At 41.1% G+C, this 13,352-nt stretch overlaps 1 protein-coding gene across 13 annotated transcripts in view; it reads right to left on the minus strand.

Annotated features, from left to right (window-relative positions):
• Positions 1 to 13,352, minus strand: part of KIF1B (kinesin family member 1B) — a 147,329-nt gene that overhangs the window by 131,308 nt on the left and 2,669 nt on the right. The gene's annotated exons all lie outside the window — the stretch shown is intronic.

Here is a 13,352-nt window from a genome sequence, read left to right on the forward strand (position 1 = left end):
ATGAAGCCACAGGAAGAAATGTGAACATTTTTCAGAGGAACGGTTTCCTTCCCAACAGAACAAAACAAACACTATTTGGTGAAAAGAACCTGTCTACGTAATCTCCACCAGAAACAACAGATCTCAATCTGCACTCTATCCATTATAGAAACGTTTTCAAGAGGAACCAAATGAAAGAAAAAAGTGAAGAAGAAAACCACACATAAGTCCAATTGTCAGGGAACCCCAATAAAACTTCAATTTCATTTTCTCCCACGTAATGCAATAGAGACCTGCAATCCTACACCATAGCTGCACAACTACTAACGCTTTTCCAGTAAGAAAAGGGCAAAAATCAACCAAAACAAAACAAAGTGAAAACCGAAAGCCACTCCCTACCTCATTACCCTTGTTTTCTTAAGGGCACTATTTAAAATTCTTGTTTTGGGGGACACGCCTCTTGTCCATCTATCACACCTCCATCCAAATGCTCAGAGTTCTTGTTCACTACCACGGAGGCGAGAGCCCGATGGAAGGGCTCAGGAGATGTCTGCTGAGGGAGAGAATTAATGCACCGCAGCTGACCGCTGAACAATATGGGCTCGAAAAGCACAGGTCCATTTGCACGTGGATTTTTTCAACAAATATATTTTCTCTTTGTTATGATTTTCTTAACATTTTCTTTTCTCGTTTTTGTAAGAAAATGGTATGTAACACGTGTATACCATACAAAATCTCTGTTGATCAACTCATGTTATCAGTAAGGCTGATACTACACTAACAGTGGGCTGTTAGCAGTTAAATTTTGGGGAGTCAGGAGTTATATATGGATTTTCCCCTACATGGGAGGAGGGGAAAGGCACCCCCTAAGCCCTAAGTTGTTCAAGGGTTAACTGTAGATTTCCCAGTTTGAGAAGTATCTGTTCAAGTCCTTTGCCTGGTTTGCTGACATTTTTTGGTTTTGTTTCAAATAATTGTAATATTTATTGGTATTAATCTTTTTTATATTTGCTGTGATGTTTTTCCAGTCTGTTTCCCATTTTATTTAGCATTAAAACAGATGGTTCTTGTTTAATATATCAAACATTTATTATAATCACATTTATCAAATGAAGCTTGGAGTTATTAACTCTCCCAGTCAATAGAGTGTCACCCATAGTCACTAGCTGAGTACCCTGCCAAGAGTGAACAGTATTCTGAAAAAGCAACACAGAACACACTTCAATCCCCCCACCGCCGCAGGGCTCGCTGTGATACACAGCCACATCCAAACACTTAACACGCTCCATTATCTTCTCCCCCAAACTAACAATCTCTGTCAATCTTCCCATTTCTATCTGACCTCATACCATAAACCTTGCAGTCAGGTGTGGCTTTTTTCTTCTTTGAATCCTTTTATTAGTATTACATCATTGATATACCATATCAAAACTTTTAAAACACAAATTTGCATATCTCTATCAATTCTTTCCTCCCATTCCCATCCCCATTAGCCCACTGCCCCGACCCACTGCCCAACCCACTGCCCCGACCCACTGCCCCAACCCACTGCCCCAACCCACTGCCCCAACCCACTGCCCAACCCACTGCCACTGCCTAACCTGGTCCTCACTACCTCATGCCTAGCATACTTGTAATAGTGGAACTGATCTTTGAGCTTTTCATTTGAATCCAACAGTCCTTACACAGGGCTGCACAAAACAACCACACAGGGGTCTTGTGAAAAGCAAATAAGCCTGGTATTTAACAGTTCTGAAATAGGAATTCTGGTTTTTTGCTGCAAATCTCTTAACCTTGCTGCAATATTAACCCAAAGCATGACTTTCAATTTCACTTCCAAACTCAAGAATCTTCTCTTACTCCCCATGATTACAACATTAAGACCAAAGTCAAGGCACTCTGTGTTCTAATCAGGCTCCTTGACCATCCCCCACACATGCTCTTTCACATTTTCTAATAATTTCTCCCTACAGTGGGCATGGGAATTTTCATTTTTCTCCTATTTGATGGGCCAGCTGTAGCCCTACCTCTTCCTAAAGCACTACCCAAATACTCCAGGAATCACTGGTATTTCCTACAGTACGTATAGCCCCAAACACACGATGAGAACCCTGCTATCATTTCATGTGGCTACAGTCTATCTTGTACTGTTATAGCTTCCCAAAGTGAAATTCTTATTGCCTTGAAAAATTCTTTGAACTTGGGTTCCTTGAAAAAATGGCTAATTCCAAGGCTGGGCAAGAAATTTCAAAATGATCCTGGGACATTTTATTTTGATCACAAGCAAGAAATCTATCAAAGATGAATAGAGTCAGGGCAAAAGGACATAAAAGTGCCAACTTAAAGGGCTCCCAAACATGGAGTAATCAGAGCATAAGAGTAAATACATTCATACAAACCACAGATGGATGGAGAACATCAAATATATAAATTCACAAGTTTATAATACTTTTAAAGAGCCTCATTATTCTGAAAACTGGCAATAAAAGAGATAAGCATACACCCAGTCTGTATATCCTGAATAAACTATACTCCAGGATAGCCAAATAGCTGGACAGTCAATGAGGGCAAGTTCTTCACACACACACACACACACACACACACACACACACACACACACACCCCACACACACACAGTCTGGCTAATAATTGCAGAAGAGAGAACAACTGGAATGTCACCATCCTCCAGCCCTACTGAGAGAAAAGCTCTCTGCAACAGTCCTCACTAGCTGCCACGGGCGGGGGGGGGGGGGGGGGCTTGGATGATGAATGGTTGGTTGATGTGGGAACATTTTATTGCTTGGATTAGGCTGACAGTAACTGAGCCAAATAATCTTAACGTCACTAAAAGTGGGACACGTAGGTGGTCTATGCTTGCACGTGTACTGCTATGGGAAACACACAGCACCACCTAGGAAGCATTCTTATCCTACCCTCTTAAAAAAAAAAAAAAAAAAAAAAAAAAAAAAAAGAAGAGCCTAAGCTTCAGCTCGGACTACCAGTTACAGGACACATAGGGGAGCAAATGAAAAATTTAAATGACACTTGAAAGATACAATCAGCCAATCCCAGGATACAGAAAAATCTACAGGTCAATACACCCAGTTTCTTAAAATAAATAGCATGGGGGAGAGGGGGTAAATAAAAGAAACTTGTGTTAGTTACCCACCAAATGCATGATTTTTTTCATCAAGAAACTCCACCAAAAAAGAATTTTTTTTCTTAGGTATCAGATTAATCTGAACATAGACTGGTATCAGATAATGTCAGGAAATTTGTTAGGGGAAGAGAGAAGAAGTAAGTTTGCCAAAATGACAGTCATTGAATACTGTAGATATTTAAGTTAAAAAAAAACAAAACCTTCTGGTGCCTGGGTGGCTCAGATGGTTAAGGACCTGCCTTCGGCTCCGGTCATGATTCCAAAATCTTGGGATGGAGTCCCGTATAAGGCTTCCTGCTCCTTGAAAAGCCTGCATCACCCTCTGCCTCTCTCTCTCTCTCTCTCTCTCTCTGTGTCTCTCATGAATAAATAAAATCTTTTTTTAAAAATGACTTAAAACAAAAACAAAAACAAACCGTTCTTCTTTTGTATTCTATTCAAGGCCTGCCAAAGTGTTGAATGCTGCTGACTGATTTACAGACAACAAAGGCTGAAAACGCCCTTGCAGGAATTTAGATACAAAGAATCACGCATTCTTAACTGGGAACCAAAATGCTAACATCTCTAACACCTGCCTGCTTCTTCTATCCATCTAATCTACTGACAAATTAAATAGCTTCTACCTATAAAATTTCTTTCCATTTCTACCCCTGCCATCCCTTTTAGATCTGCAGTATTTCTTACCCAAGACTGTTAACCTCACCGCTTTCTCTTGCTTCCATCCACCCCAACCCTACTGCCCATACTGCCACGTTCATCTGCTCCGTCCATACCACGCAGTACTGACAAACTGGTCTTCCTGAAGCACATGTCTGTTCATGTCTGTGTCCACTTAAAAATCCTCAAAGTTCATCTACTCTCTCCCAGGCAATGACTGCACTTCCCACACTGGCATTCAATGTGTCCTTTTAACATAAACCACCTATTTTGACAAGCCCACAAAACACTGCCTTCCGTCCACATTCCCTAACAACCACCCACCAGAGGGCTTCCTGAAAGTTTATCATGCTTTTCTGTGTCTTTGCTCCAAAGCTCCAGAAGGAACACTGTGCCCTTCTTCCTCTACCATTCTTCTCAAAATCCAACTTATTCTTCTAAGATCTTCTTGTACGCCACCTGTGTCCATAGCCCTCACAGACTCTCCCTACCTCCCACACTAAATTCTAATGCTTCTCCAGTTACTACGACTCAACTTACCGAGGCCAAGGAAGTTACTTACTTTTCTTATCTCTACTACATATTTTAAGTTCCTTGTGGACAAAAACTTAATTTTCGTCATGTTTCTAAGCCCCCAGATACAAGGTCTTGAATACGGGAGCTAAGATATTTTGGTTGAATTCCTGGTTATTGTGTCTACAGGCTGATGCCTGAATGGCATGAATAAACCCCATAAGTTGTTCCAAAATAGACAAGTCATCCGATCAAAAGGAAAAAGGATAAAATTAATTTCAAATTCCTTCCTAACTAAAAAAGCTAACAGGGGAGGATGGGTGGCTCAGTCAGTTAAGCAGCTGCCTTTGGCTCAGGTCATGGTCCCATTGTCCTGGGATCAAGTCCCGCATCGGGCTCTCTGCTCAGTGGGGAGCCTGCTTCTCCCTCTCCCTCTGCCTGCCTCTCTGCCTACTTGTGCTCTCTCTCTGTCAAATAAATAAATAAAATCTTTTAAAAAGGGGGGGGGCACCTGGGTGGCTCAGTGGGTTAAAGCCTCTGCCTTCGGCTCGGGTCGTGATCCCAGGGTCCTGGGATCGAACCCCACTTCGGTCTCTCTGCTCAGCAGGGAGGCTGCTTCCTCCTCTCTCTCTGCCTGACTCTCTGCCTACTTGTGATCTGTCAAATAAATAATAAATCTTAAAAAAAAAAAAAAGCTAACAGTAATTCTTTTTTGGAAGTGATAAGTACATTTTAAAATTACTTTCCCCCCAAACAAATAAAATTACTTTTCTCAAACAATTTGAACCTAAATATATATATATATATATATATATATTTTTTTTTTTTTTTTTTTTTTTTAATTTAACTGTCTTAAGTTAAAACTGCAACCATCTTGGGGCTCCTGGGTGGCTCATTCAGTTAAGTGTCTGCCTTTGGCTCAGGTCATGACTCCAGGGTCCTAGCATCGAGTCCCACGCTGGGCCCTCTGATCAGTGCAGAGCCTACTCCCACCTCTCCCAATGCCTGCCCCTCTGCCTCCTTGTGCTCTGTCTCTGTCAAATAAATAAAACCTTAAATAAACAAACAAACAAAAACCAGCCTGCAACCATCTTCACAAGTGAGTTAAAATTTTACACACGGGCGCCTGGGTGGCTCAGTCAGTTAAGCGTCTGCCTTCAGCTCAGGCAGTTAAGCGTCTGCCTTCAGCTCAGGTTCTGATCCTGGGGTCCTGGGATGGAGCCCAGCATCACATCAGGCTTCCTGCCCTGCGGGGAGTCAGTTTCTCCCTCTGACCCTCCCCCTCTGCTCATGCTTACCCCTCCTCCCTCTTTCTCTCTCAAATAAATAAACAAAATCTTTTAAAAAATCTTTTACACAGTAATAGGAAGCTACAGTTAAATGAACTACAGAAAGTATTACTTTGCTACTTCTCTACTACTATAAACAGTATCTCTTTAGACCAAAGAATTACAGCTTCAAAATCCCCTGGCTCTTTAAGGAAAATTACAAATTATATAAGCCTGAAATCAAGCTTAAATTCCAGTTGGAAACAGTAGTTACAGAATACTTTCAGGAAGTTATAGGAAAACAATACTACTTCTAATTAGCATAAAAAATTACTCTCCAAGCTTTGAGCAGCCAAAGGAAGAAAGGCTGGTAGGAAACACATTCACACATACTCCAAATCACTTACACAGCCTCAGTTCTAGACTGTTCCTCTGACTGGTTTTCCTTCCTATGACACACAATTAGAAGCATCAGAAAAGCGGAATGGAGCAAAAATTCCAAAGCATTCACTAACAATAAAGGGATAATAAAACAGGTCAAATTTATTTGAATTTTTCTTAATTTTTGCCCAATTGCTTAACTTTGACCTTGTGCAACTGAACTTGCCCTCAGAGGTTCCCTGAACTGTTAGGAACCTAAGGAGAACATTAATTCTCAAACTGACCTTTCAGCAAAGTGAATAAACAGGAATAAAATAATACTAGTTTCTGGTTGGCTTGTTTTTATATTCCTTTTCTGTAGAAAACAGCCAGGATTATATTCCTAAAACAGAAGTCAGTTCATGTCATTTCCTCTACTTAAAAACTGTCCATTGGGGGTGCCTGGGTGGCTCAGCGGGTTAAGCCTCTGCCTTTGGCTCGGGTCGTGATCTCAGGGTCCTGGGATCAAGCCCCGCGTCGGGCTCTCTGCTCGGCGGGGAGCCTGCTTCCACCTCTCTGCCTGCCTCTCTGCCTACTTGTGACCTCTCTCTGTCAAATAAATAAAAAAAAGAAAAAAAAAAAACTGTCCATTGGTTTCTGCCTCCTCAGAACATAACCTAAAAATTCAAGGGCCTCCACAATCCAACCTCCTTCCCCAGCCTCCATTTTCACTGACCAGCTTCAAGCCTTCTTCTCCACCAAGCACCCTCTTACTGCACCAAACACACTGCTCCTGGAAGCTCAAGCTCCCTTCTCAACCTATCAGAAGTCCACATCTTTTAAGGACAAGGTCAAATACCACCATGAAGCAGGAAGTGTAAAGTCACACATTCCGGCTCCTTTCTGAGCCAAAACTGATACCTTCCCTTTGCTCCTTAAAAATGTTGTGTTGGTTCTTTCTTTTTTTTTTTTTTTAAGATTTTATTTATTTGACCGAGAGAGATCACAAGTAGGCAAAGAGGCAGGAAGAGAGAGAGAGAAGGGGGGAAGCAGGCTCCCTACTGAGCAGAGAGCCCGATGTGGGACTCGATCCCAGGACCCTGAGATCATGACCTGAGCCGAAGACAGAGGCTTAACCCACTGAGCCACCCAGGCGCCCCTGTTGTGTGGATTCTTCATGTTCCTGCTTCTTCCACCTGCCCTGTGTTGTAGCCAGTAGTTCACTGAACTCTCATGCACTGATAAGTATTCAGTACATGTTTGTCACAAGTGAAAATAGAATTTAACCAAGAAATTCAGTCTTTTATATTCAGTATTCACACGATTTGCTATACAGCAGCAAATTTATAATAGCAACAGTCTACTTAAAAGATCATCTTTTCCAATAAATTATGGCTTAAAAATGAATTATAACTTAAAAAATGAATGGGTTCCCAAAAGTAAGTCTCTGTAGCCAGTGCACCCGTTCTGAGATGCTATAAAAACTTTGTTATTATAAATTTTGCATCTCTCAGGCCAATAATTTCCACGAGGACCAAGCAGATTTTAGGACCCAATACTGTTTCACTGGCCACGGCTATCCTGCTAAAATGCCCCCCACCAAGGTAAGAATTTATTTTTCTATGTGTATGAATTACTTGTCTATTCTTGGTCTTTGACTCAATGAATAAAAACCAGCCATGAGCCAAGCTGTGAAAGCTCAAAATGAATCACATGTTGGAAAAGCTTTTTTCTGCATTCTAACCCAATGCCAAGAATCAGACTGCACAGAGCCTCCTGACAGCTCAGATTTTCAATCTCTAATGGGGTTAAACTAGCTCACCCAGACTCTCCAACTGTTTTCTCTTCACCATTATCTAAAATAAGTTTTAAAATACGGTTTTAGATTTATCAGACACATGTCTTCCTGTCACTGCAATTAATAAATCAAGGATCCTCCTTTTCACTGGTAACATGATTTTACTCATAAACCAAGAGGTACATCAAGAGAGAACAGCCGGGTGCCTGAGTGGCTCAATGGGTTAAGCCTGTCTTCAGCTTGGATCATGGTTTCAGAGTCCTGGGATCGAGCCCCACATCAGGCTCTCGGCTCGGCAGGGATCCTGCTTCTTCCTCTCTCTCTGCCTGCCCCTCTGCCTACTTGTGATCTCTGTCTCTGTCAAATAAATAAATAAAATCTTTAAAAAAAAAAAAAAAGAAAGAAAGAAAGGGATAACAGCTCCTAGGCGCACCTGGCTGGCTCCGTTTGTAAAGCAAGTCACTCTTGATCTCAGGATCATGTGTTTGAACCCCTCACTGGGCACAGAGCTTAAAGAAAATAATAATTAAAAAAGAGAAACCGCTCCTATGGCATAAAATCAACTATTCTAAATGAAAGTGATTTTTTTCTTTTTTCTTCCAAAATCTGGATAGTTAATACTTAACTCTATCTAGTAAGTCAATTCCGTTCTAATATCTGAAGCTATGTCTCATAATTTTATTCTAGCAGATCTGCTGGGAATTCTGGCACTCAAATCCCACATTCCACTGACCCTCTTCTACTGTCAAAGTGGATGACAGACAACACCTTCTTCTGGAACTGTCCAGGCTAAAATGAACTCAGCTCGGCTATAGTGTAGAAATGGTAAGTTTAAATCAGAGGCTAATTAAAATTTGGTAGGAGTTGAGTCCCTGCCCTTAAAGAAACAGCAAGCAAGCAAAAGAAAGAAGGAACGAATGAATAAATTGGTATGAGCCAAGGTTCCCTCCTTGTGAAACCTTCCCATGACCACACCTCTGCAGCTACCAGCCTGGGACGTAGCTCACTATCTGGGCAAGAATTCAGGTCAGACTTTTCCATGTGTTAACAACATGTCAATCTTGCCACATGATAAAAAGACACAGAAAGTTTAATAGGTATGTTTTCATTTAGGTGACAACCCAAGTATCCCAGACTCTCACAAGGGAGACGCTTAACTGACTGAGCCACCCGGGTGCCCTTACTGTGTAATTTCCCTGATGCTTCTCCATTTATTACGACTCAACTCACCGACCTTACCGAGGCCAAGGAAATTACTTACTTTTCTTATCTCTACTATATATTTTAAGTTCCTTGTGGACAAAAACTTAATTTTCGTCATGTTTCTAAGCCCCCAGATACAAGGTCTTGAATATGGGAGCTAAGATATTTTGGTTGAATTCCTGGTTATTGTGTCTACAGGCTGATGCCTGAATGGCATGAATAAACCCCGTAAGTTGTTCCAAAATAGACAAGTCATCCGATCAAAAGGAAAAAGGATAAAATTAATTTCAAATTCCTTCCTAATTAAAAAAGCTAACAGGGTGCCTGGGTGGCTCAGTGGGTTGAGGCCTCTGCCTTCAGCTCAGGTCATGATCCCAGGGCTTCCCCACCACCGCCCACCCCCTCCCAGCCTGCCTCTCTGCCTACCTGTGATCTCTGTCAAATAAATAAATAAAATCTTAAAAAAAAAAAAAGCTAACAGGGGTGCCTGGGTGGCTAAGTCAGTTAAGCAGAATATTATAATATTCTGCTGGTAAATTCAGGTGTATCTTTATATAAAATTACATATCTGAACCATATCAGTCATATCCTGCATAAAAAAGACTTTGGTTATGGTTTAGTGTTGTATTTTCAGTTTGGAAAGCAGGTGGATTACTTTTTTTAAAATGGTCTTTGAAGAACATTTTTTCCTTTTTCTTAAAGACCTGTTGAATACGCTTAGTGAGTACATCCTTATATCAGGATGTCTATAACACTTTTCTCTTAGTTTTAGAATTTATTACCAAAAAAAACACTTGATGAACCCATATATATTTTTTTCTTTCCCTTTTTACCTTGACTTCTGAAAGTTCCAAAACTAAATTATTAATAACCACATTACACAAATTACTGTAATCTATTTATTTAGTTTTTCCTCCTGTTACACAGAGTTTTCTTTCTTATCTATACTTTAACAGCCCCCCTTATATTTATGGTATATGTGGCAGGCTACTTAAAACCTTTTTAGAAGTGGTAAGTGGTAGAAATTACAAACAAAAAAAAAGTTCCCGTAATAAACCTATTCTGCTATTTAACATCGGAAATATGTCAAAATCTAGCTTCTCAAAACAAAAGACTTTAAGAATTATATAAAAATTTGTGTTGAATTAATTTGGTAACTGTGAGTGGCCAGAAAGGCCGGCCAAGATCTGAAACCAGATCCACCAAACAGAAGCAGACAAAAGTTCAATGAAGGAGGGAGTGTGAAATAAGGACTTCCACTGCAGCAAAGGCATGAAGTGTGTCCCCTGGTTTCAGCAGTAACAGGCTGGAAACCAGCCGCCAGGCAGGGGTCGGGAAGCAAAGGCCACTGAAGCCAATCTATGGTGGCCTGGAGAGTAGCTAGGAGGCTAGAAAATGGAAATATCAGTATCCTCCTTGCTTCCAGAACTTGGCTGTGGGGAGCAGGAGAGTGAGAGCTAGGAGGCAACAGGAATGAAGGGAGGATTTTTCCCCTGCTTCCCCGTTTTTAGTAGGAGAGACAAGCATGTCTCTACACTTTATTCAACAGCTATTTATTAGGTGCCTACCATAGGACAGGCAGTTCCAGGAGTCTGGGATAAATCGATGAATGAAACAGATAAACATCCCTGCCACAGAGGAGCTTACGTTCCAATTCCAGTACGGGAAGTGGGGACATGAAAATAATAATTTCTACAGAACGCTATGTGATGACAAGCATTACCAGGGAGAGAAAGTGCAGAAAAGCAGGTGGTTCAGGAGTATGGTGGGGAAGGACGCTGTGCACGTGCATTAAGGAGGTCAGGACAGGCCTACTGAGGTGGTGAAGTTTAAGCGAAGACCTGAAGGAGGTGAAGTAGTTAGCCAAGCAGCTTTCAGAGGAAGACCATTCTAGGTAGAAGAGTCAGAGCAAAGGCCCTAAGGTGGGACTGCAGGGAAACAGTGAAAGGGGAAAGAGTAACCAATACAGCAAGTCCCTAAAGACTACGAAACGATGACATCCAGAACACAGGCCAAGGGATTATTAGCCGAAATCTGGAAGAGTAACCTTTTCTCTAAGACTGCAGGAAAGAAGGTAAGAAAGAAGGCAGAGAATTCTTTAAATAGAGAAAGAGGAGGGGGGGAAGTTCATGCCTTTTTTTCCCTATGAGGTGGTAGGTAAGGTTTTAAGCCAAGCATGGGACAGTGGAGAGGCTTGAGTAAAGCAGTCAAATCTAATTTAGAAGTCACTGTGTAGAACAGGGGAAGGAATGAAAGAGAACTACTTCAACAGATACCAAAGAACCAAAGACAGATTCAGAGGAGACCTAAGGTTACACATTAATTGTGGCACTAAACCCCAGCACTGTGTGAGATTTCTCCAAGGCAGACTTAAAATAGAAGGTATGGCGGGTGGGAAGGATGGCATCTGCATAATGGGTCTTGTGGGATAATAAAGGGTTAAAGACTGCAAGTACTGGTAAGAAAAGAGCTGAAGAAAAGAGCTGAAGCAGAAGTCAAGTGTACTAAAGGGAGACAAAAAAGTAAAGTCTGGAAAAGGCTGATGGCCCAGGAGACAATGTGGAAGAGCACTTGGATGGAGACTACAATAGCGAGAGCCTTAAATGATCAGAGCTTCAGATCTGAGGCACAATCTGACATTAAGACAGATCTGAAGGGGCGCCTGGGTGGCTCAGTCGTTAGTCGTCTGCCTTCAGCTCAGGTTATGATCCTGGGGTCCTGGGATCGTGTCCCACATCAGGCTCCCTGCTCTGCGGGACACCTGCTTCTCCCTTTCCCACTCCCCTGCTTGTGTTCCCTTCTCTTGCTGTCTCTCTCTGTCAAATAAGACAAAAAACAAAAAAAAGACAGATCCGAAAGTGATGACAAAGTAGAAGGCAGCACCACAATACCGTTACTGGAACGGCAAGAAGCTCATGTTTGCTTGAGCTGAAGTCAAGGAATTTTATGGTTAAAGGTAATTACAAAAGAAGTTTAGTACAGTGGTTATGCACTTATTTCTACTAGGAAATTTCTAGAGGAAGTCATTTAGCCTCTGTTTCTTCATCTGTAAAATAGGGGGTAACAGTATCTATTTCATAAGGTTGTTACAAGGATTAAATTACTGAACAATGTAAAGTGCTTGGAAAAGAGCCTAGCACATAGAAAGGGCTCAGTCTGAGTGAGCTATGTTGTCATTATTGTTGTTGTTATTGTTTATACAGTCATTGACATCTGCCGGGATGATGTCAGAAATTCAGACAGAGGGGGAAGTAAGCCAAGTATCAAAGACATCACACAGAACAATGGTGGCGGATGGTATAGCTGAATGATATGCTTTGGAATAAGCGTGATATTAAATCTGTGATATTAAATATAAAAAATTTTCTTTAATCCATCAGACATTTACAATCTCGTTGACTTCAAACACATATATGAACAACCACAAAGCAATCATGAAAGTACCGACTGAGCACTAGGTAAGCATTACATGGCAACACAAAAGGGAAAAGGCTCTGACTATAAAAACCATAGAAGCTACCACGATATGGACTAAGTTGTACTAAACCACTAAGTAGTACTAAAGCTTTAAAGACCTAGAGTTAACTTTATCTTACCATGTCTGTATACAAACGGTAAAGTGTAAAGAGAACTAAATCTCTACACGCACTGTCAATAAACTGGTAATGAACATCATAAAAGTAAGCATCAATGAATCACTGGGCCATTAACCAAAAAAGTCCACCTCAAAGAGAAGTCCCAGGACAGTCACCTCTGCTTCATTTATCTTCTATTCTAACGAGCTGCACGAAGAAAAGCTCTGAAAGCATGTGTATTTATCCACACTTTCATGAACTTCAGAATTCATCAATTTGTTCCAACAAGGCCATCTTTCAAAGAGAAAGACATGAAGTAGACAGGCTATACGTTTCAAATCAGAGCTTTGGAAAATTATATCCGTTTACAAGATCAAAAGGATATGCTTCACTCCTGGGAAAGACCTGCTGTGATTAGCAGCCCAGGAAGGGGGTTACAAACTATAATGCAGGGCCCCATTGTTGTCCTTTACTTTGTACCCAGAACAAGACCATGGCAGGGAAGTGAGCTAAAGAGTTCTGGGCTGGGAGAGACGATTGGCACTCTTCTTGAGAGCTTATTCCCTGAACAAATTCAAAATGGGAAAGAGAAAAAAGGAAAGCTGCGTTCATATCTGGTCTTGGAAGGAAAAATGGTCTGTTTAAAGCCTTCAAAGCTGTACTTAATGGATAAATTTTGGAAAAACATTCGATAGAGCAGAGCTGCACAGATTATAAAATTCTGCCACCAAATCAGGTTCACAACCAGGTCTGATTTTATCAAATGCTGAAATTATATTTAACCACAATTCTTCAGATCTTTTTTTGCTAATAAAGTAACTGTAAATATTTAAAACTTA

Source organism: Lutra lutra, chromosome 4 (assembly GCF_902655055.1).
Source record: "Lutra lutra chromosome 4, mLutLut1.2, whole genome shotgun sequence".
Taxonomy (NCBI): domain Eukaryota; kingdom Metazoa; phylum Chordata; class Mammalia; order Carnivora; family Mustelidae; genus Lutra; species Lutra lutra.